The 23139-nt window shown below is 44.1% G+C and overlaps 1 protein-coding gene across 3 annotated transcripts in view; it reads left to right on the top strand.

Annotated features, from left to right (window-relative positions):
* TGM4 (transglutaminase 4) overlaps positions 1-23139 on the top strand; it is a 163805-nt gene that overhangs the window by 24737 nt on the left and 115929 nt on the right. For 2 of the 3 annotated variants that reach the window (XR_004256901.1, XM_032235682.1), the window contains exon 1: positions 14567-14689. The exons of the other annotated variant lie outside the window; for it this stretch is intronic. The gene's annotated coding sequence lies outside the window, so the exon portion shown is untranslated. Of the gene's footprint in view, positions 1-14566; positions 14690-23139 lie in introns of those variants that run through there. 3 annotated transcript variants of the gene reach the window in all.

Here is a 23139-nt window from a genome sequence, read left to right as displayed (position 1 = left end):
TACAAAATGAAGGCTTATCTAATTTATATTGTGATAACAATAACATTAAAATGTACTCAAAAATGCTAATTGCACTGAGTTTCATTCCTCCAGAAGATGTTGGCTCCGCCTTTGACAAACTGAACAATAATAAACCAGACAATCTACAAAATATTTATGATTACTGGGAAGATAATTACATTGGCCGTTGGAGACGCAATCAACGAGCTAACCTGTTGTTTCCTATCACCATGTGGAACATGCGAGAATGTTGCTAATGGCTTGCCACGAACAAATAACTCAATCGTGGGTTGGCATAACGCGTTCCAGTCGTCTGTAGCATGCCACCATCCAACCATTTACACATTGGTTCATCATTTCCGTCATGAACAAGACGTGACAGAACAAACCATCAGTCGTATACAGAGCGGAATCACCAACACTCAAGCAGCAAGCAAGTCTAAATACATGCAACTTTCAAGATGTCTTGCTGCAATTCTTCCAACATATGCAGGGCGTGAACGTATGGACTATCTACATGCAATATGTCATAATATTAACATCTAAATTAATTGATTTATTGACATAATAATTTTTAATAATTTAAAACTTAATGGATTTTTAACTTATTTAGTGACATAATAAATGTTTACTGCGGACTTTTTCAGTTATTTAGTAACATAATAAACTTTTACTGCTGCATTTTACTGCTGACTTTTTAATTTATTTAGTGACATAATAAACTTTTACTGCTGACTTTTTAAGTTATTTAGTGACATAATAAACTTTTACTCCTGACTTTTTAAGTTATTTAGTGACATAATAAACTTTTACTGCTGACTTTAAGTTATTTAGTGACATAACAAACTTTTACTGCTGCATTTTACTGCTGACTTTTTAACTTATTTAGTGACATAATAAACTGATTGATTCTGTAATCAATATCTTTATGCCATTTGATGCAACAAAATAAACTTTTACTACTACATTTTACTGTCTGTAATCAATATCTTTATTCCATTTGATGCAACAAAATAAACTTTTACTAGCATTCAAAAGCTAACCCTAACCCCCAGCCCTAACCATAACTTATTTAGTGACATAATAAACTTTTACTGCTGACTTTTTAACTTACTTAGTGACATAATGAAATATCTTGTTAATTTTTTAGATTTTTTATTACTAGCATTCAAAAGCTTCAATATATCTTTATGCCAAAATTAAATATCTGGTTAATTTTTTAGATTTTTTTATTATTAGCATTCAAAAGCTTCAATATATCTTTATGCCAAAATGAAATATCTGGTTAAAATTTTTAGATTTTTTATTACTAGCATTCAAAAGTTTCAATGTACCGCTTCAATATACTACTATAAACTATTACTTTTTATCTTTATGCCAAAAATACTACTACATTTTACTACTTACGTTTCTTCCTTCGCGGTTTCGTCGGCAAATTTTCAATATATCTTTATGCCAAAAATACTAGTACATTTTACTGCTTAAGTTTCTTCCTTCGTGATTTCATCGGCGCGCTTATATCGATGCGAAGTTGTGGGCGCGCTAATGACATCGCATTATTGTTGCCAATAATATTTGTCGGTGCTATTTTGACGAGCGTGCTTTTGTCGGGTCACCATCTAATAATACCATCTTTCAAATGCCAATCTTTCCATCTAACTATTGCTTTATAAAAGGTGTACATTCTTATTTCTACCTCTAGTCTAGTTTTTAACCAGGTCATCATTATATTAGAAAAAAGAAAAAAAAGTAATAATTCCTTTCTATCATATCTTGCCCGTTTTAATACTGCAATTCTTATTCGTTTTTTTGGCTTGTCTCCCATACTCCTCTCTTGGATCTTTGTCTCTATCAGTATCTGCGTCTTCACCATGCAGTCTGCGCATGCGTGAGAATGAGAATGGCTGCCGAGTCTTACCGCTCCGGCTACCGAAAGACAGCAAAGAAATAATTCGGATGACCAGGACCCTGGACATGGAAGCAGAGGGGTTCCTGCAGAGCACGGACGTTTGGGCTCTTCAGGGAGGTAACTATTTGAGGAGGGGGCTGCATTTGAGCGGCTCCTGGACGGCGTTGCCTCCCCCGTTTCTTTCATTGACCTACTTACACAGCTGGCTGGCGGCGGCGGCAGAGACGGCTTTGTGCGAGAGGCGGCGGTTTCGGCCCCGTTGCCCTGGGAAGTGTTGGACTTTTCCTTTGACTGAGCAGTGCCGAGGCGTTGGTGTGTGCCCCGAAGAGGGGGTGGGGAGCCCAGGAGAGATGCCTATCGGGACTGGGGGACTGGCTTCTTGCCCCCACCATAGCCCTGTGGACTCCCCCCCTTCCCTCCTGGCGCGGCGTTTTCTTTCGCTTTTGCCGCTGTCCCTACGAGGCCCCACGTTGCCTGACCATCTTTCTGCTCGGACTGGGACTCAAGGAACCCAACGACAGGCCTCCTGTGGTGACCAGTGCCATCCACTGCTGCTACTACTTCAGGAGTATCGCATTAGTCACCACTATTGCTATCATTTTGTATTAGACGCCATTACTCCGGAGAGACAACGAGCTGGCAGCTTGGACTCCCCCCAGTGGCCACTACTGCAACTGCAGCCCTCGGATTTTTATACGGATTTTTATATGTATGAACGAACTACATCTGTTCAATCAGTGTCACCTCTCTCTGCCCCAGTGTCACTACTGCAGCCACTCAGACTCTGCCTTTTACTACACGTTTGGCAGTCCGGACTTAACATCTTTGGCAGGCCCCTAAATCATCTAGACTCCTGGGACTTTTCAATCCTACCAGAGGGAGGGAGGCACCATCCTCCCCCCTCTATGTATTTTCAGTGGATTGGAACTGGGCCTTTAACCATCTTGCCAATTAATTGCCATAGGAAGGGAGAGGAGTGGAGTACCTCTCCCCTCCCTCCCCCCCTAGGGGAGGGTGGAGGACGCCTTGGACTATCACAAGCTTAGTACGGACTTGCCAACTTGCGCAACTTTTAATTTTTAAATTTTAATTTTTTTAACTGGTATGTTGAGTGCATGGGATTGTCTGGGATGGCGTGAATGATCTCACTTTTATTATTATTATTGTTGTAATCTGTGTTTTTTAATTACTCGTGAGGACTGCTTGTGTGAGAGCTTGGGTATGATTGACTCGGAGGACCTGCCGGGGTTTGCGGGGGTCACCGGGGTGGTCGGGGGGACTATGGCCACGGGAGAGGGTTGGAGCATTGCGGTCATAACAGGGAGGGGCAGATATGGCGGGGACTTTAGGGCAAGCCATTACCGGGGAAGGAGGGTTCGCTACATTACAGAGATCCCTCCTTCCGGCCCTATGAGTCCCACTCCAAGACCAGATGGTGCGAGTAGTCAGGACCCTGGTCTCAGGCTGCTGTTGCTAAATGCCAGGTCTGTTGTTCACAAAGCTCCCCTCGTCCTGGACTTAATTGTTGACGAGAGGGCAGACCTGGCATGTATTACTGAAACCTGGCTGGGCACAGAAGGAGGAGTCCCCCTTGTAGAGATGTGCCCAGAGGGATTTCAGGTGCTTCATCAGCCGAGAGCCCAGGGAAGGGGTGGCGGTGTGGCTATTATTATCCGGGAGTCTCTGTTACCTCGTAGGGTCCCTGCTCTGGAGCTTGCCGGGTGTGAGTCCCTGCTGATAAAGTTGGACCTCAAGGGTCAAGTGGGTTTACTGCTAACGTACCTGCCTCCCAACTGCGTTGCAGCATCCCTCCCCTCGCTCCTCGAGTCGGTAGCCGAGCTGGCAGTTGAGCTCCCCAGGCTTATAGTTCTGGGGGACTTTAACTTGCCATCGCTCGGTGAACACTCTGATGGGGCGCAGGAGTTCATGGCTTCCATGACAGCCATGGGCCTGACCCAGGTAATTCGGGGCCCAACTCATACAGCGGGTCACATGCTCGACCTCGTATTCCTCTCGGAGCAGTGGATGCGTGATCTTGGTCTGAGGGGTAATGAGATCATACCCCTGTCGTGGTCAGACCACTGCCTACTGAGGCTTGACTTCCGGAGGCCAAACCCCCACCGTAGGGAGGAGGAACCGACCAGGTGGTTCCGCCCCAGGCGACTTATGGACCCTTTGAGGTTCCAGACGGAGCTTGGGGTAATTCCCGACACTCTCGCCCACAGTTCGGCGGAGACTCTGGTTGCCGCCTGGCATTCGGCGGCTTCGGAGTCTCTTGACCGGATTGCGCCACTACGGCCCCTCCGGGTCAGCAGATCCCGGAGACCTCCTTGGTTCACCGAGGAGCTCCGGGAGAAGAAGCGCCGGAGGAGACGCCTAGAGCACCTGTGGAGGTCCGATAAGTCCGAGGAGAACCGAGCACTTTTGACTACCTGCACCAAGGATTACATCCGGGCACTAAGAGTTGCCAAAAGAACGCATATCTCCGCCTTGGTAGCGTCCGCCTAGTCACGCCCAGCCGCCCTGTTTAGGATCACCCGCTCCCTCCTTAATAGGAGGGATGCGGGAGACCCCTTGCAGGGTAGGGCTGAGGACTATGCCCAATTCTTGGCGGACAAAGTTGCTCGGTTTCGTTCGGACTTGGACTCCACCGCCGTAGATCCAGCCGAGACACAGGGGGATTACTTGGCAAACCATCTCTGGGTTGAGTTCCAGGATGTTGCCTCTGGGGATGTGGACAAGGCCATTCGAGCTGTAAGTGCCTCCACCTGTATTCTGGACCCGTGTCCCTCCTGGCTGGTTGCCAACAGCAGGGAGGTGACACATGGCTGGATCCAGGCGGTCGTGACCGCCTCCCTTCGGGAGGGGCACTTCCCCACCGCACTTAAGACGGCGGTGGTGAGACCCCTCCTGAAGAAACCATCCTTGGATCCAGCCATTTTAAACAACTATCGTCCTGTCTCCAACCTCCCCTTTATTGGGAAGGTTGTCGAGAAGGTGGTGGCCTTCCAACTTCAACGGGCCTTGGAGGAAGCTAGCTATCTTGACCCCTTCCAGTCCGGCTTCAGACCCGGTTACAGCACTGAAACCGCTTTGGTCGCATTGACCGATGATCTCTGGAGGGCCAGAGATGGAGGCCATGCGTCCATCCTGGTTCTCCTTGACCTCTCAGCGGCTTTCGATACCATCGACCATGGTATCCTTCTGCGATGACTGCGGGAGGTTGGGCTGGGAGGCACTGTTTTGCAGTGGTTCTCCTCCTACCTCTCGGACAGGTCGCAGTCGGTGTTGGTCGGGGGGCAGAGATCGTCCCTGAGGCCCCTAACATATGGGGTGCCGCAGGGTTCGGTCTTATCCCCCCTACTATTTAACATTTACATGAAACCGCTGGGCGAGATCATCCGGAGGCACGGGATAAAATACCATCAATATGCGGACGATACTCAACTGTATCTGTCCGCCCCGTGCCAACTCAATGAAGCGGTGGACGTGATGAGCCAGGGCCTTGAGGCCGTTAAGGACTGGATGAGCGCTAACAAACCAGTGCTCAACCCGGACAAGACCGAGTGGCTGTTGGGTTTCCCTCCCAACAATTTGGCTGACATCCCAACACTCAGACTGGGGGGTCAAATTTTATACCCCTCAGATAGGGTCCGTAATCTAGGAGTCCTCCTGGATCCACAGCTGACTTTTAACCATCAGTTGTTGACTGTGACCAGGGGGGCATTTGCCCAGGTTCGCCTGGTCCGCCAGTTACGGCCCTACCTGAACCGGGAGGCTCTCACAACAGTCACTCGAGCCCTTGTGATCTCTAGGCTGGAATACTGCAATGGGCTCTACATGGGGTTGCCCTTGAAGTGCATCCGGCGACTGCAGTTAGTCCAGAATGCAGCCGCGCGAGTGATAGTGGGCGCACCGCGGTTCGCCCACATTACACCCATCCTCCGCGAGCTGCACTGGCTACCTGTCGATCTCCGGGTGCGCTTCAGGGTATTGATGACCACCTTTAAAGCACTCCATGGTAGTGGATCTGGGTACTTGAGAGACCGCCTTCTGCCGATTACCTCCCTTTGACCGATTAGATCGCACAGATTGGGCCTCCTCCGGATTCCATCTGCCAGTCAATGTCGACTGGCGACTACACGGAGGAGAGCCTTTTCTGTTGCAGCTCCGACCCTGTGGAACGATCTCCCCGTTGAGATTCGTACCCTCACCACCATCCAGACCTTCCGCACGGCCCTTAAGACCTGGCTCTCCCAGCAGGCCTGGGGATAAGTTTTTAAATTACCCGCCCGAGTGTTGGTTGACTGTTGAATGCAAGTTGGTGTTTTATTATCTATCTTGTTTACTCACTGTTTGTCTTGTATTATTGCACCCCCTTCCCGTGATTGTAAGCCGCCCTGAGTCCCCTCAGGGAGAAGGGCGGCCTATAAATCGTAATAAATGTCTAAAAAAAAAAAATGTCTAAATTTCTCCCATCTCTATCCTCCTAAGCTTCCAGGTCTCCAGAATGTCCACCCAAACCCCTATCTCCCTTTCAAAAGTATCTTCCAGGTTATCCAATTCCATTTTTAAATGTCTTAAAGTACTTTTCCCTTGGTTTATTTCATCAGTCATTATTATCTTTATTGTCTTCTCCTTCTCATCTTCTTTCTTTGTCTGCTGGTTTGTCTTTTCTATCTTTTCCTCCATTTTTTCTGCTGTCTCCTCTCTTTCGTAAGCTCTTTGATCTTCATTCATTATCAGTTGTAGCATATTTTCTATTTTCCCATTTATGTCTTGCAATCTCACTTATTTCCCCCTGATGGAGCATCTTGTCTTATTTTAATCAGTCTCTTACCCTTACTCAAGTCCAAAAACAATATATTCAAGTCCAATGTTGCTCCTCGGAAAGTTCAATAATTCTTTACATCTCAGGATTAATCAAATCATCTTTCTGTTTGTTAGTCATATCTTTAGCTATCATTTTAGTTTTTTCCTTGTTTACTTTTAGTACAGCTACTTCTCCATATTCCTCCAGTACCTCCATGAGCTTCAAACCCAATTGTAATGGTTTCCCCAAAATGAAAACTAAATGGTCCACAAAAGCTTGCAATTTGTAACTTTCTCCTTTAATTTCCAATCCTTTAATTTGTGTGTCTTTTCTTATTATTCTTGTCAGTACTTCCAAAGACAATAACAACAGAAATAATGGACACCGTTGTCTAGTACCTTTCCGGATTTTAAAATTTTGTGTTGCCTCTCTGTTCACTAATACTTTGGCCTCCTGTTTGCAATATATAGCAATGAACATATTTAAAAAATGTATCACCGAAATCCATATATTTTAATTATTGCAGCATAAAGTTCCATTTGACATTATCAAAAGCTTTTTGGGCATCTAGGAACATCAATACTGCTTGTGTGTCACTGTGTATTTCATAATATTCTAGGGTATCAAATATTATTCTCATTTGTCTAATTTGTCTTTTTGGCAAAAAGCCATTTTGATCCACATGTATGAACTCATTTAAAAAACTTTTCGGTCTTTCAGCTATTATTACCATAAATATTTTATAATCTGTATTCAGCAATGAGATAGGCCTATAATTTTTAATTAATGTTAAATCTGTATTTTCTTTCGGAATCAATATAATATTTGCCTCTATCCATGACAGTGGAATCTTTGCCTCATTTAACACTGCATTGTATATCTCAAGCAACACTTGTCCTAATGTATCCTGTAGCTCTTTATACATTTTTGCTGGCAACCCATCCAGACTTGTTGCTTTTTTGTTCTTTTGTTTTTTTATTGCCTCAATTAATTCTGGCATCCTTATTTCTTCATTTAACATATTTTTTTGTTTCTTCTCAAATTTTGGGCAGCGAGGCTTTTTAAAAACATTTTATTACTTTATCTTCCAAATATCTATCTATATCATCATAGAGTTTCTTATAATATTCCTGCACTATATTCTTTTTCTGCCCATTCTGATAGCAGATCTCTCCTTTGTCATTTTGTAGTTTACTAATCCATCTTTTTTCTTTATCTTTCTTTAATTTATATGCTAACCACCTTTCATTTGCATTTTCACAGAAATTTTGTTTAGTTTCTTTTAATGTCTCTCACCAACTCTTCCTTCTCAAACATAATCAGTTTATGCTTAATTAAGTCCATTTGTTGCTCTAATTCCCTTTTTAGAGGTTCCCTCTGCAACTCTGCTTCAGCTCTTCTATATTCTTCTTCTAGATGTTTCTGTCGCTGTTTCTTCTCTTTATCTTTATTTGCCATACATCAGAGGTGGGGTTCTGCTAGTTCGCCCCGGATCAGGCGAACTGGTAGTGGCGGTGGCGGGGAGGCTTCACCCACCCACCCTTCGCACACGCACAGGTATGAGCAAACCAGTAGTAAAATATATTGAAACCTAATACTACCATATATGATACAGTGACTCCCCTCATGTATGCCTTCGCAGTATCCCATAGATTTTCTAGGGATGTATCTTCTTTCTTATTTTCTTTTTTTTTTAGAGTCCATTTTTTTCCCATTGTCAGCCTGAATTTTTCTTCTTTTAGGATTGATCTATTTAGGGTCTATCTTACCATTTTTGATGTCCTTTCCAACAGACCCTCATTGGGTTATGATCTGCCAATGCATTTGTGTTAATTTCTACTTCTTTCACTTCTGCATTCAATTCCATTGACATCCATGCTATGTCAAGTCTGTACCAGGATTGATGTCTATTGGAATAATATGCGTATTGTTTCTTCCCCTGGTTTCTCTCTCTTCAGGTGTCCCGTAATTTCAATTCATCTACCATTTTGAAAAAAGTTTTAGGCAAGATTCTTCTGATTCCTTTTTTTAATTTGTTGTTTCTATAATTTAATTCTTTGTCTACTATCACATTAAAATATAACATACAGAGATTGTCACATTCTATGTCTCAGATAATATTATGCAATTTGTAGTAAAACTGTTCCTGTTCCCCGTTAGGAGCGTAGATTTCTACTAAAAGGATCCACTTTTGATTTACTAATATTTCTACAATCAAAATCCTATGCACTTCATCTTTATACATTTGTTTGGCCTATATTGTTTCTTTAATATACAGTGCTACCCCTCTCTTTTTTTGTTGTGGCAATGATACAAATAATTTCCCTAATTTGGGGGACTCCAATACCAGTTTGTGTTGTTCTTTTATATGCACTTCTTGTAGCTCTATTATATCCAGATGGTAGCTTTGTAATTTATGAAATGTCTTTCTCGCTTTTGAAAGAAAATTTAATCCATTTGATCCATTATTTTCCTCTTGCCTTTCTCTGTTTATATCTTACATCTTGGACGTTGTTCTTGTTATCCTAGTCTCTCTTGGTTCTTAGGCCTTTCTCCATTACTGTCCGGTCTTTTCTTTTGTTCTTTTGCCTTCTTTCTAAAACATAGTTCCCTTTTTTCCACTACTGGTATTTTTTGGATCCTTTGTTCTGCTTTTTCCCTCTCTTCTGGTTCTTCCTCACTCCCAAAGTGTTGGTTATAAAATTCCTCTGCTTTGTCCAAGGAGTCTATACCTCTTTTCTCGCCAGGTAACTATTATACCTTCCAGTGTCAGCAATCTAAAGTTCATGTTATATTTGGTCAACATTGATGTTAGAAATTGGTATGATCTTCTCAGCTCCTTGACTCTTCTTGGGACTTGCTTTAGGACTGTCAGTTGTTTCCTTCTGTATTTTATTGGATCGTCTCTTGTTCTGTGCAATATTTCATCCTGCATCGATTTTTTCACGAACTTAACATGTAGTTCTTTGGGTAGATTGTGTCTCCTCATATAGTTTGTGTGTATTCGATAGATCTCGTCTATCTCTGTTAGCATTTCCTCCTTTTCCATTCCAAGTGCTTTCACTATTAGTTCCACCATAATATCTAGCAGGTCTTTTCCTTTCTCCTCTCTGATGTTCTGGAAGCGTATATAATGTACCACTTTCTCTGATTGAGAAAAATAACTCTTATCTCTAATTCTTTTGCTTGGGTGAGTTTCTCACTCATTTCATCCGATCTATTTTCTTCTCTCTCCATTTCTCCATCTTCTTTTCCATCAACTGCAGTTTTTGTTCATTTTTGATAATTTGTTGTTGAAAAAAATCAAATTTGTCATCCTTTGTTTGCATTTTTTCTTTAAGTTCTCCCATATCATTTCTTACCTCTCCTATCTCTTTTTTCATTTTGTCATGTTTTTTTGTCATGGCTTCTTGCATTGACTGCAACATGGCCTGCAAATCTTTAAACAAATTGGACCTATCTGTTTGGACTATATCCTCAATTGATCTCTGCATTAATGGACTAGAAGTAGCTGATCACGTCCAGGACGTTTGCTTCCTCCCTATTTCTATTTTAGTTAAATTCTTATTCTTATTCTTTCATATATCTCTAATGCACAAATTAATCAATCCAAAAAGTCCATCAACAACTTAAAATTTCTTTAGGAATAGTTGTTTCCTTCTGTTTCCTCCTTCTTTTAACAATTTCAATTTGTAATCCACATTGGTCTATCAGCCTTCCAATTTATTGTAATCCACAGTAACTGACAGTGTCTGGGAGATCTAAATGTCTGTCCAGGCCACACTTGTCATCTTTAGAAATTTTTCTACAAACTTGGACTCCAACCAACATTCCCACTGCTTTTTCCCACCGATAGACCCCACCACTGCTCATTACTTAAATTATTAATATTAGTCATTGAATATCAAAAATATCAAAATTGTTCTAATTATATAGACCTAACAATATTTAACATTTGTCTAGCACCATATATACTGTTATCAATATACATAATACTACCACTCAACTTAGTAAATACAAATAAATACAATCCTAGTAATACTTATAATGTTTACAATAGTTACGATAGTCACAGTGGTAAATCAAAGATACTTGAGGCAGTGGCAGTAGTATTGATGGTATCTTTTGGATTACAATAGGCGGTTATTGAAGTTCAGTTCAATAATTTTCTGACAGCCTTCTGCTCAGGTCAAATATTCAACATATGACTCTATATATTCGTACCACAAATGTGTCCCTTATTGCTATATCTGGCCCTTATTTGTCCGCCACCATGGCTCTATAAAATTCTCAGTTCACCGCGCAAGCTTGTTTACCCCCATCCAGACCCTGACAGCCTCCAGGCACTGGCACATCATGTCAACCGCTTCACTGAGTTGGCACGGGGCGGACAGATACAACTGAGTATCGTCCGCATACTGATGGTATTTTATCCCGTGCCACCGAATGATCTCACCCAACGGCTTCATGTAGATGTTAAACAGGAGAGGGGACAGGACCGAACCCTGTGGGACCCCATATTTCAGGGGCCTAGGGGTTGACCTCTGCCCCTGACCAACACCGACTGCGACCTGTCCGAGAGGTAGGAGGAGAATCACCGAAGGACGGTGCCTCCCACCCCCACCTCTCGTAACCGTCGCAGAAGGATACCATGGTCGATGGTATCGAAGGCCGCTGAGAGGTCAAGAAGCACTAGGACAGAGGCATGACCTCCATCCCTGGCTCTCCAGAGATCATCGGTCAGTGCAACCAAAGCGGTTTCCGTGCTGAAGCCAGGCCTGAATCCAGACTGAAAGGGATCCAGATAATCGGCTTCATCCAAGGCCTGTCGGAGCTGAAAGGCCACCACTTTCTCAACAACCTTCCCAACAAAGGGAAGGTTGGAGACTGGATGGTAGTTATTCAAAATGGCTGGATCCAGAGATGGCTTCTTCAGGAGGGGTCTCACCACCGCTGTCTTCAATGGCGGAGGAAAGAAGCCCTTCCAAAGGGAGGCATTCACCATCGCCTGGATCCAGCCCCGCATCACCTCCTTGCTGTTCGCGACCAGCCAGGAGGGGCACGGGTCCAGTGCACACGTGGTGGCACTCACCGCTCCCATGACCTTGACCACTTCATCAGGAGTAACAAGTTGAAAGTCAGTCCAGAGATGTCACTCAAGACTTTCCCCCGGTACCCCGGCTGGCTCTGCGCAATTGGAGTCCAGGTCTATCCGAAGCCGAACAACTTTGTCCGCGAGGAACTGGACATACTTCTCCGCTCTACCTCGTAAGGGATTATCCGCAACCCTCCCATTCAGGAGGGAGCGGGTTACCCTAAACAAGGTGGCAGGGCGTGACTCAGCGGACGCAATCAGAGCGGCAATATAGGTGTTCTTAGCTGTCTGTATTGCCGAAAGGTATGCTCCGATGCAAGCTTTTAATAGTGCTCGGTCTGACTCGGATTTACTGGACCTCCAGCGGCGCTCTAGGCTTCTCTTTTGACGCTTCATCTCCCGGAGGTCCTCGGTAAACCAAGGAGCCCTCCTGGATCCACTCCTGCGGATCGGCCGTAAAGGCGCAATCCGGTGGAGAGCCTCAGACGCTGCTGAGTTCCGAGCAGCAACTAAGGTCTCCACCGGACTCCAGGCGAGAGTATCAGGCACAACACCAAGCGCCGTCTGGAAGCCCTGAGGATCCATAAGATGCCTGAGGTGGAACCACCTAGTCGTCTCCTCCTCCCTACAGTGGGAGATTGGTCTCCGAAAGTCGAGCCTCAGTAGGAAGTGGTCCGACCATGACACGGGCAACATCTCGCTACCCCTCAAACCAAGATCACAACTTCACTGCTCCGAGAGAAATACAGGTCGAGTGTGTGACCGCTGAGTGAGTCGGGCCCTGGATTATTTGAGTCAAGCCCATGGCTGTCATGGAAGCCATGAACTTCTGCGCTCCATCAGAGTGTTCACTGAGCGAAGGCAGATTGAAGTCCCCCAGTATCATAGGTCTGGGGAACTCAACTGCCAGCTCAGCTACTGACTCGAGGAGCGAGGGGAGGGCTGTCGTCACGCTGTTGGGAGGCAGGTACGTTAACAACAAGCCCACTTGACCCACAAGGTCCATCTTCACCAGCAAGGACGCACACCCGACAAGCTTCGGAGCAGGGATCCTACGAGGAACTAAAGACTTTCGGATAACAATGGGCACTCCCCCACTCCTTCTCTGGGTTCGCGGTTGATGAAGCACCTGAAAACCCTCTGGGCACATTTCAGTGAGGGGGACTCCTCCCTCTGGGCCCAGCCAGGTTTCAGTAATACATGCCAGGTCTGCCCCCTCATCTAAAATTAGGTCCTGGACGAGGGGAGCCTTGTGAACCCCAGACCTGGCATTTAGCAACAACAACCTGAGACCAGGGTCCTGACTACTCATGCCATCTGGCCTTGGAGTGGAACTAACAGGGCCGGAAGGAGGGATCCCTCCGACGTAGGGAACCCTTCTTCCCCGGTAATGGCTCGCCCTGAAGTTCCCGCCATATCTGCCCCTCCCCGATATGACCCTAATGTTCCGGCCCACTCCCGCATCTATGGTCCCTCCACCCTCTCCCCCGGCCGCCGGATTCACCAGCAGGCCACACACATCCAAGGTCTGGATTAGGCCTGGCCCCCCTGACACTTCTGCCAGAGCACTCAGTGCAGGAGGTACCCAGCTATGCTCCCGGCCCATCACACATACACACACATACAATCAATCAGTCCCCACAAACAAGTTAAAACAGGGAAACAACAATATCATAATAAAAGTGGGAACATTCAGTCAACCACAATCATACCACACACTCTCCATACAATTAAAAATTACAAAGAATTACAAATTTATAAAAAATTGTGCAATATAGCAAATTGATCGAATATAGTCCGAAAAAGCCGAGGAGGGAGTAATGTCCAAGACCTCCCACGTGAGAGCCCAAGATCCAGGAAATGATGAAAAAGACATATGGTGATAGAAATAAAAGAAAGAGCCACACTTCCCAGTCCTCTCTCTCGTTACTATAGAAAGTCAGTGGGGATATGAACAGGAAGCCCAGGATGGCAATAAAGTCATAGGCCCCAATTTGCTCCCCAACGATGGTCTGGAGGGCAAGGCCAGGAAATGTCTGGGAGACAAGTAGGCCATAGGCAGTGGATATAGCAGCGAAAGTTGCGGGGCTAGCCATAGGCGACGACAGGCCAGCAACACCCCTTCCCTTGGGAACAAAAGGACACACGGGAGCCAGGGAAACCCCATGGTAAAAAGGGGGGAGGAAAAAGCCCCACTCCCAGCTGTACCGTAACACTCCCAGTGGTGGCAGCCAACCAGTAGCCTGTTGCCAACCATAATGAGATACATAATTATTTACATTCACGTATATTCTAAGGCAAGACTTAAACTGTCCTTTACTTGAACTATAAAAGTGTTTAATACTTTCCCATTTCTTAATTACCCAGAATAAGATCTTTTAAAACTAGATAGGTACATCAAAATATATTTATTTTTTATATTGCTTTTGCTCTTGGAGATAAGCTATTTTATCTGCAATACAAAAATTTTATTGCAGATAAACTATTCCTGTCTATGGAGCTTAATCAATGTTGTTTCTCCTCCCTTTCACCTTTATCAAGTGCCATAAGGAATAAAAATGAAACTTAGTAAATATGCTCTCATGACCCATTTAGGATTTTTTTTAAAAGGTAAAATACAAGTAAAAGGTAAAGTCACACACCTTTAGTTTTTTTCCCCTCACTAGCCCACGCAGAGTCAACAATGCTGAAATGTTCCTGTGTAAGGGTGGATTATTGATAGAGGCTGAAATGCAAGTTTGTCTTGGAGGTAACCCAAAAGATTAGACAACAGTACTGCAGATTAAGCAATAACAGATGGGAAATTTAAAAAATGTGCCTTTTTCCTATGGCGGAGAGAAAATGACTTGCCCAGCTCACTTACATGGCTAAGGTAAGACTTGAAGACACATTTTTTTTTACTTTTTAGCTTGCTACTTTAGACCAAACTGATTCACCTCACTAACTTGTTTACCTTTTACTGTCGTAAAAGGTACCAGTAAAGGTAACTTTTACAGTACCAGATTAAGAATACAAATTAAAATAGGAAAGAAAATGGTAAGAGAGCCCTGTCCATCCTAAACGAATTCAAGTCATCAAGACCAGATGGATTACATGCCAAGGTTCTGAAGGAACTGGCAGATGTTATCTTGGAACCACTGAACTATATCTTTCAAAGATTCTGGAGCACTGGGGAACTACCAGAGGACTGAAAAGGACTGATGTAGTTCCCATCTTTAAAAAAGGAAACAATATGGATCCAGAAAACTACAGACCTATCAGACTGACACCAATACCTGAGAAGATTCTGGAAAAGATAATCAAACAATGAATTTCCAAACACCTAGAGGCAAACAAAATCAACATGAGTTTGTCAAAAACAGATCATGCCAGACAAATGTTACTGCATTCTTTGACAAAGTGACAAAATTAGTGAACCAGAGAAATGCTGTGGATATAATTTACTTAGACTTTAATAAAGCATTTGATAAAGTAGACCACAACTTATTACTTGATAAGATTTAAAAAAATATGGGTTTGACAGCATCATCACCAAATGGATCAGTAAGTGGCTGATCAACCACACACAACATATAGTCCTCAATGGAATTGCATCCACATGGAGGGAAGTATGCAGTGGGGCACCTCAAGAATCTGTCTTGGGCACAATACTCTTTAATATCTTCATCAATTATTTAGATGAGGAATTTATCAAATTTTCAGATGACATCAAGCTGGCAGGAATAGCCAACCCAGCAGAAGATAGCAGGTAGACTTAAGATACAGAAAGATCTTGACAGACTTGAACATTGGACCCTGTTTAACAAAATAAAATTCAGTGATGGGGAAAAAAGGTTCTACATTTTGGCAAGAAAAACCAAATGCAGAGATATAGTGTAGGTGCTACCTGGCTCAATACTAGTAATTTTGAGAAGATATTGGAGTCCTAGTGGACAATCACTTAAAATATGAGCCAGCAGCTGCCAAAAGAGCTACAGTCCTACGTTGCATTAATAGAGGGATAGAATCAAGATCACATGAAGTGTTAATGCCACTCTGTAATGCCTTGGTAAGACCTCATTTGGAATACTGCATCCAGTTTTGGTTGTCACAATATAAACAAGATGTTGAGACTCTAGAAAGACTACAGAAAAGAACAACAAAGACGATTAGGGGACTGAAGGCTAAAACATGGAATGGTTGCTGGAATTGGGTATGTCTAATTAATGAAAGGAAGGTCGGGGGATGACATGATAGCAGTGTTCCAATATCTAAGGAGTTGTTATAAAGAAGAGAGAATTAACCTATTCTCCAAAGCACTTTAAGGCAGGACAAGAAGCAATAGCAGTTAGACTAATCGAGAGAAAAAAATTGGAACTAAAGATTATTTTTCAGAACAATAGTTAGAACAATAGTTAGAATAGTTTGAACGATAGTTGTGGAATAACTTGCCTCCAGAACACTGGAAGTTTTTAAGAAGAGATTGGACAACCATTTGTCTGAAATGGTATAGGATTTCCTGCCTGAGCAGGGGGTTGGAGTAAAAGACCGTTAAGGTCCCTTCCAACTCTGTTTCTCTATAAAATTCTGTAAATTTTTTTACCTTGGCTTTAAGAGAAAGGAAAATGAGTTTATCACACATTTAGCAACAACTAGTCTCTTTGTAGTTCCAAATACAATATTAAGGATACATCCAGTTAAAATGCAAAAATTTTAAATTTTGCTACATAACATATGCTAGCTTCAGATCTTCTAAATCACATTTCTTAAATTTTCTTATTATTGACCATATATAGTATAAGCTTTTCTCTGTCTTCTCTACATCCTATCTAGAATACTCTTCTAAACATGGCATTATTTCTCAAACTTCTCTTTCTACACATTAGAAATCATTAACTTTTTAATAGCATATGTATTTATGAAAATGATAGTTATGTTTATCCATACATTCTATTCTCTCATAATGCAGTTATAATTACAAAGGCAGAATGGGGCTATTTCTTTTAATATACTTTGCACCAGAGTTGGGAATGAAGCTTTTGCTTAATTAGCACATATGATAAGTAAAACAGTAAGTTAACCAGGAATTAATTGAAGAAACCAGCCGACTGAATAAATTATCTATAGGACTTGCAGCATTCATAAACATATTTTATGAGACACTCTCACAAGATTTTAAAAACAGAACTCTTGCTCTATTTTTTAGGGAAAGGGGAAAGGGTTAAGAAAAGGAATGAAAAGGAGAAGAGGGATTTCTCTCCGTATTGCCTTGCTGGCCAGGCAAGTCAAGCTGGAAAGATTATTCTTCATAGCTTGGTTTTCTTAAAGAAGTTTAGAGGGAAGAAATGTTTCGAAGTTGCAAAAGGCTAGAACAGGCTAAAGAGTGAAGGATTAAAGAGTCTCTCCTCCCCCCCCCCTTTTTCTCAGCATTCAGATTTTACTTGGAGGCTTGTAAACCCAGGTGAAATGGAGGAGCTGAAAGAAATATTGATTTGTATAGGTTCTTTTCATAGATCCTCAAAACAGGATAATTATCATCTTTTAACCTTTTCTTATTTTAAAACAAAATTACAATATGCATACATGTACAATGTTATTAAAATAGTCTCACTGTCACTTTAAACTTGTAGAAATGTTTGTATACTCCATAACAATGTAACTTTTCAAGAAAATAGTTCTTCTCCTATGCGCTGCTTGGAGAATCCAAGTATGGGTTAACTTTTGTCTGTTTGCCCAGAGACTGAGTTAGAAAAGGTCTTGACCACACCTCCTCTGCTCAACAGAGTCCAGTTTTTTCAACTTAATCAATTTTTCTCCACCTCAGCCTAAACAATAGTTAGCTTATCAGCTTGGATTCTCCTGAAACATACAGCAGTTTTTCATTTCACTTCAGTAGGATTTACTGGAGTGTGTTTTTGGTGCTGGCTGCAAGTGAGTGTACTGGTTTACCCTTGCCCATCAGCTAGAACCGCCACCACTACTTTTATGGTTTCCTCATTCTTTAAATCAGAGACTCTGGCAGCCTAGTGATATTACCTGATCACTTGGGCTAGCCTTCTCCAACCGCGGGCTGTCTTTGGTGCCAGGAGAGCTAGTTTGTCGCTGTCGCATCCTTTTTGAGTTCAAAGGAGCTGCAGTTTATGTTTTCAGTGCCAGGAGAGCCCGTTCGCCGCTGTCACACCACTTTTAGATTTTGCAAAGCAGAGTTGTCTTTTTCGGCGCTGGAAAGCTGATGTGCGACTCTCGTGCCATTTTGTTAATTTGAAATTTACAGTCTTTTTTGGCACCAGGAGAGGCGGTGCACTGCGCTCGTGCCATCACAGGTGCCATCACAGCTTCACAGGTGGTTGTTGGTGCATTGGCAGTGTTCCATTCTTTTTTTCCTTGTTGGACCTTCCTAGCGACCATTGCAGCTCATCCCTATTGAAGATTTTCCTCCTTTTTTGGTGGAACTCGTCTCCTTAATGGACTGCCTGGCTGCACCTGTCCTTTGTACCTTCCCAACTACAATAGAGGCTACATTCACACCCACTGCAGCAGGGCTCCGCTTAGAGGAGGGCCAAGCGATGAGTCTCCCCAGGGAGATTCATGACTTGCTTTCTGCAGCCATATCCCAGGGAGTAGATTCAGATTTACAGTGAAGGGTTCAATCTTCACTGCTACAGATTAGGTCATTCACAGAGCCCCTATAGGACTCTCCTTCACCATTATCCTCCCTGCACAGTAAGGACTTGCTCGTGGGAGAAGAGGATCTAGGAGAACAGGAATTGTCGGAAGACGAGTTCTGCTCCCTGACAGGCCCGCTTTCTCTGGACTCTTCAGATCTGCCTTGTTTACATCCCTCTTATACAGGCCAAAGCTTTAGCCAACACTGGGGAAGGCATGATTATTTTCCGAACCAGTTCCAGAACAGGAGGTTATATCATCCCTGAAGCTGTTCTTGGATGTTATCCAGAGGCAATGGACTCAACCTGTGGCCATTCCTCCCCTTAGCAATAATGACCGGAGACTACATGGCGCTGGCCCAGACCTGGAGGGACTCCTGCAGGTCCTGACTGTAGATACTCCAGTGGCTACTCTGGCCTCATCTGCCATTGTGCCTTTGGATGTATCAGTGGGCTTGAGGGCAGAAGACTGCAAGACGGAGATGACCCCCTGCTAATTGCATCAGGCGGCTACTTGGTTAGTTCAAGGGGTTACTGCAGCATCCTTCCCTAGTCTGGCTTTGTCAATTGCAAGCTAGGCTATCTCTTGAGGATCTACAACTGCACCAAGACATAAACAAGTGGGTAGCAGCCATGGAATTCACTTCTGATATAACTCTTAATGCAGCCAGGTTTACGTCTAGGGCCATAGCATCTTAATGTTACTTCTCAATGCCTAATCTGGCTCCGCCACTGGCAGGTGAACATGCACTCCAAATGGCATCTAGGTTCAACACCCTTTAAAGGAGGCAACATATTTGGGGAAGCCCTAAATATCCTGTTCGAGAACGCAAAGTGCTACTGTCCATGCACAGACGTGCCAACCGTAAAGCCCAGCCGTATTTTCATCGTCAGTCCTTTCGGGCATTATAGACAGTAAGGCTAGACCTGACTCTAGAGTTTCTTACCAGCCCCCCCAAGACATTTCATCAGCTATCCTGTCCCAAGGCACCAGGTCAAGAAGGGCCTTATGGACATTGAGATTCAGCATCTGTTAGACATTCTCGCTATCAGGCCAGAAAGGACTGGGAATTTATTCAATCCTCTTCCTAGTTCCCAAAAGCTCAGGGGATGGGGTGGAAAGACATTCTAGATTTAAAGAAGCCCAACTTTTATTTGGCATACAAACACTTCAAAATGCGTTCCTGTTATTCATCTTGGGCTGCATTCACCAGGGAGACCTACTCACCTCTATTGACATCAAAGAAGCCTACCTTCATGTGCCCATCGGTCCTTCCCACAGAAGGTTCCTGAGATTTCACTTTGCAGGGCGCCACTACCAGTACAGGGCTCTGCCGTTCAACCTGACATTGGCTCCCAGGACCTTCACAAAGCTGCAGGCAGCCATGGCGGCTTACCTCAGGTTGCTACCCATAAGGATACAATATTACCTCCATGACATCTTGATCCAATCATCGTCCCTGTTTCAGGCAAGCTGATTTCTTCACACCACGATCCAGAAAACACGGATTTTCTGTGAACCTAGAAAAGAGTCATCTGCTGCCATCCACCTGCCTACTCCATCTTGGGGCAGTGATAAGCACTGAACACTGCGAGGTCTACCTCTCCCAGGAGCGGCACTCCAGCATCCATCACTGGTGAATCAACTTCAATCACAGAGGTCACTACCTTTGGTAGTCCTCTCCCAGCTCCTGGGGAAAATGATTATCTGCATAGATATTATTCTCTGGGCATGACTGCATGCGTAAACCCTTCAATGGTTTTTGCTCCCATATCAACGGGCCAGCAGCAGCAGCTCCAACACCAGGGTTCGGGTGTGCCGAAAGTGATCAGCTCACTGAACTGGTGGAACACTTCCGCTCTGCAAAATGGGTGCCTGTTCAGGGAACCGGACTGCACAGTGACATCTGATGCCAGCCTCTTTGGGTGGGGTGCCCATACCCAGACTCAGGTGGCTCAAGGACGCTGGAGCCCACAGGAGCTAGTGAACAACATAAACTGGTTGGAGCTCTGGACCACCCATGTAGCCCTTCTGTATTTCCAGGAATTAGTAACAGGCTGCTACGTCCTGCTCCTCACTGACAATGTGGCTACAAAGGCCCATATCAATTGCCAGGAGGGCACCCACTCCAAATCCTTCATGCTAGAGGCAGAGAAACTGGGTCTCTGGGCAGAGTCGTACACCCTGTCCATCAGGGTGGAGCACATCTCTGGGATTGCAAATGTACAGGTGGATTGGTTGAACAGAGCCATGGTGGACCATGCAAAGCGGCACCTTCACCTGGACCTGTTCCAGGGGCTGTCCCACAGATTCAGACAACCGACCATGGACTTGTTCACTCAACCGACCAACACTCATCTCCCAAGGTTCTTCGCCAGGTTTCCTATGCCCAGAGCAGAGAGAGTCAATGCTCTCTGCAGCCCTTGGCTTCAGGGGCTATTGTAAGCCTTCCCTCCCCTTCCCCTCATCCCAAGGGTCAGTTGGAAGGTGCTTGCAGAGAGAGCAGAGGTCCTGCTCATTGCTCCCCACTGGCGCAGACGCCCCTGGTATGCCAACCTGGTCAACCCCTCTGTCTCCAGACCCTGGAGGATTCCAGACAACAAGATAGTCCTCAGCCAGGGGGATCTACTCCATCCGGAGCCTCAATGGCTCCAGTTAGCCATCTGGCACTTGAAAGGGATATCTTGAAGTGAGATCAGTTCTCCAGGAAAGTCATTCAAACCGTTCAGCCTGTCAGAAGACCTTCCACTACTTGGAATATATAATACCACCTGGACTGCCTTTTGCAGATGGTGCCGCATTGGACATATAGATCCTATTACTGCATCAATTCCACAGGTCTCGTACTTTTGCAGGAGGGATTGGACAAGGAATTGACTCCCAACACTCTTCGCCAGCAGGTGACCACCTTAGCCATGATACTAGCGGGTGGAGTTAGCCATACCCTTGCTCATCATCCCAGGGTATGTAGTTTCCTGAAAGGGCATCCAACCTGAGGCTTCCTGTGAGATATCACTTGGGACCTCTTCTTAGTATTGCAGGTGCAGGGGTTGACAGGAAGTTCTCCAGCTGGACAGATGTGGGGATGTGAGCTCTGAAGAGTCTCACATGAACTCTATTTAACAAACCAATTCCAAGATCAGAATTTGGATCAGAACCCCCCCTGTGGGGGGGTGAAGAAGGGACAGCGTCTCATCAGACCCAGAGGGAGTACAACAGGTCCCTCGTAGGTTGGAGATTTGTGCTCTGAATCGGGGTCGGGGCGGCAGCATGGCAACATGGCTCACAAGAAGCTGCCTTCAGGCCAAAGCAACCGAGCAATAGCATACAGGAGATGAGATGAAAGCCTGGTAAGAAGATCTAATTAACCCACAGACATAAATTAGAATTTGGAAAAGGCAAAGAGCCTTGAGAGTATAAATAACATTAATGGACAGAACTGGATTTTAGCAAAAAGAAAGAAGGAGAAAAATGGAGGGTTGAATCATTAGCCCAAAGAGCCATTTGCTTGAAACAATTTGGACAGAAAAGGAGAAAGTAGAGAAGTGACAAACCCACTCAATACAAACTCTAAATTTGGTTTTGGATTTGAAAAGATTGTGGCTTTAAAGGAGATTAAGAGGATGAAATGGAAGCCAAAACATACCGAGGAGATTTGCTTCGTTCAAGTTTCTTCTAACTAATATATCTTAAGCAACTCCAATTAATGAGAGGTGGAATGTAACAAGAGGGAAAAATCAAGAAAAAAGCACTATTTTCTCACTGATAACCTAATCTTGCCTGTGGTGAATGGAATGCGGAACTCTGAGCAGGAAGATTTAATTAACCAATTGCCATAAATCAGAATATGGAAAAGCAGGAGGCAAAGAGAAACATACTGGAGTTTGGGTGTATCCAAGTTTGTTCCAATTAATATATTTTGAGCAACTATAATCAATGAGAAGTAGAAGCTAACAAGGGAAAAAATAATAAAATCAAGAATCGGGAAAATATGGTTTTTTTTCTGCAAAAGATCAAGATGGCTCCCATTTCTCTCCCTCTTCACATTAGCTGAATTAGCTAAATTTAAGGTGGACCAGAACTTTGAAATAAGAACTGTATAACTTACTGTAACTTTGGAACTGGACATTATGGAAAGGTGGGAATTTGAAGAACTACGTGAAATTATAAAAAAATATGCATAAATCATTAAAATCAAGTCTAAATAGAATTTTGAACTCAAAGAAGTAGGAAGTGAAGGAAGAAGTGAAGTAAGAAGGGGAGGATAATGAAGGGGTAGAAATGACCCAATGGTGAGTGAACCAATTCACCCTTTCCTTTTTCCAATATGCCTCACAGCCCCAAAAACAGGAAGCCAGAGGGATTTTCAAGCCCTAATGGACTTAGGCTGCACTAGATACTTGATCAACCTGACCACAGTCCTAAAACTGCGGATCAGAGCAAAAGGACTGACCCACCCAATCCGGTTTGAACAGGTCTATAGGTCCCTAATTGGGGGAGCCTATGCCACCCACCTGACCGAACCAGTGAGACTAGAGCTAGTGGATCACTGGGAAGTAATTCAATTCAAAATAGCCCCCAAAATGACAGATGCAGTCATACTGGGACTCTCCTGGCTAGACAAGTGGGGACCAACCATCTGGTGGCAAGGGGGTACCCACAAGCTTAGGATAGAAA

This window comes from Thamnophis elegans, chromosome Z (genome assembly GCF_009769535.1).
Source record: "Thamnophis elegans isolate rThaEle1 chromosome Z, rThaEle1.pri, whole genome shotgun sequence".
NCBI lineage: Eukaryota > Metazoa > Chordata > Lepidosauria > Squamata > Colubridae > Thamnophis > Thamnophis elegans.
The sequence above is the reverse complement of the archived record's forward strand: the minus strand, read 5'-3'. Positions and strand labels throughout refer to the sequence as shown.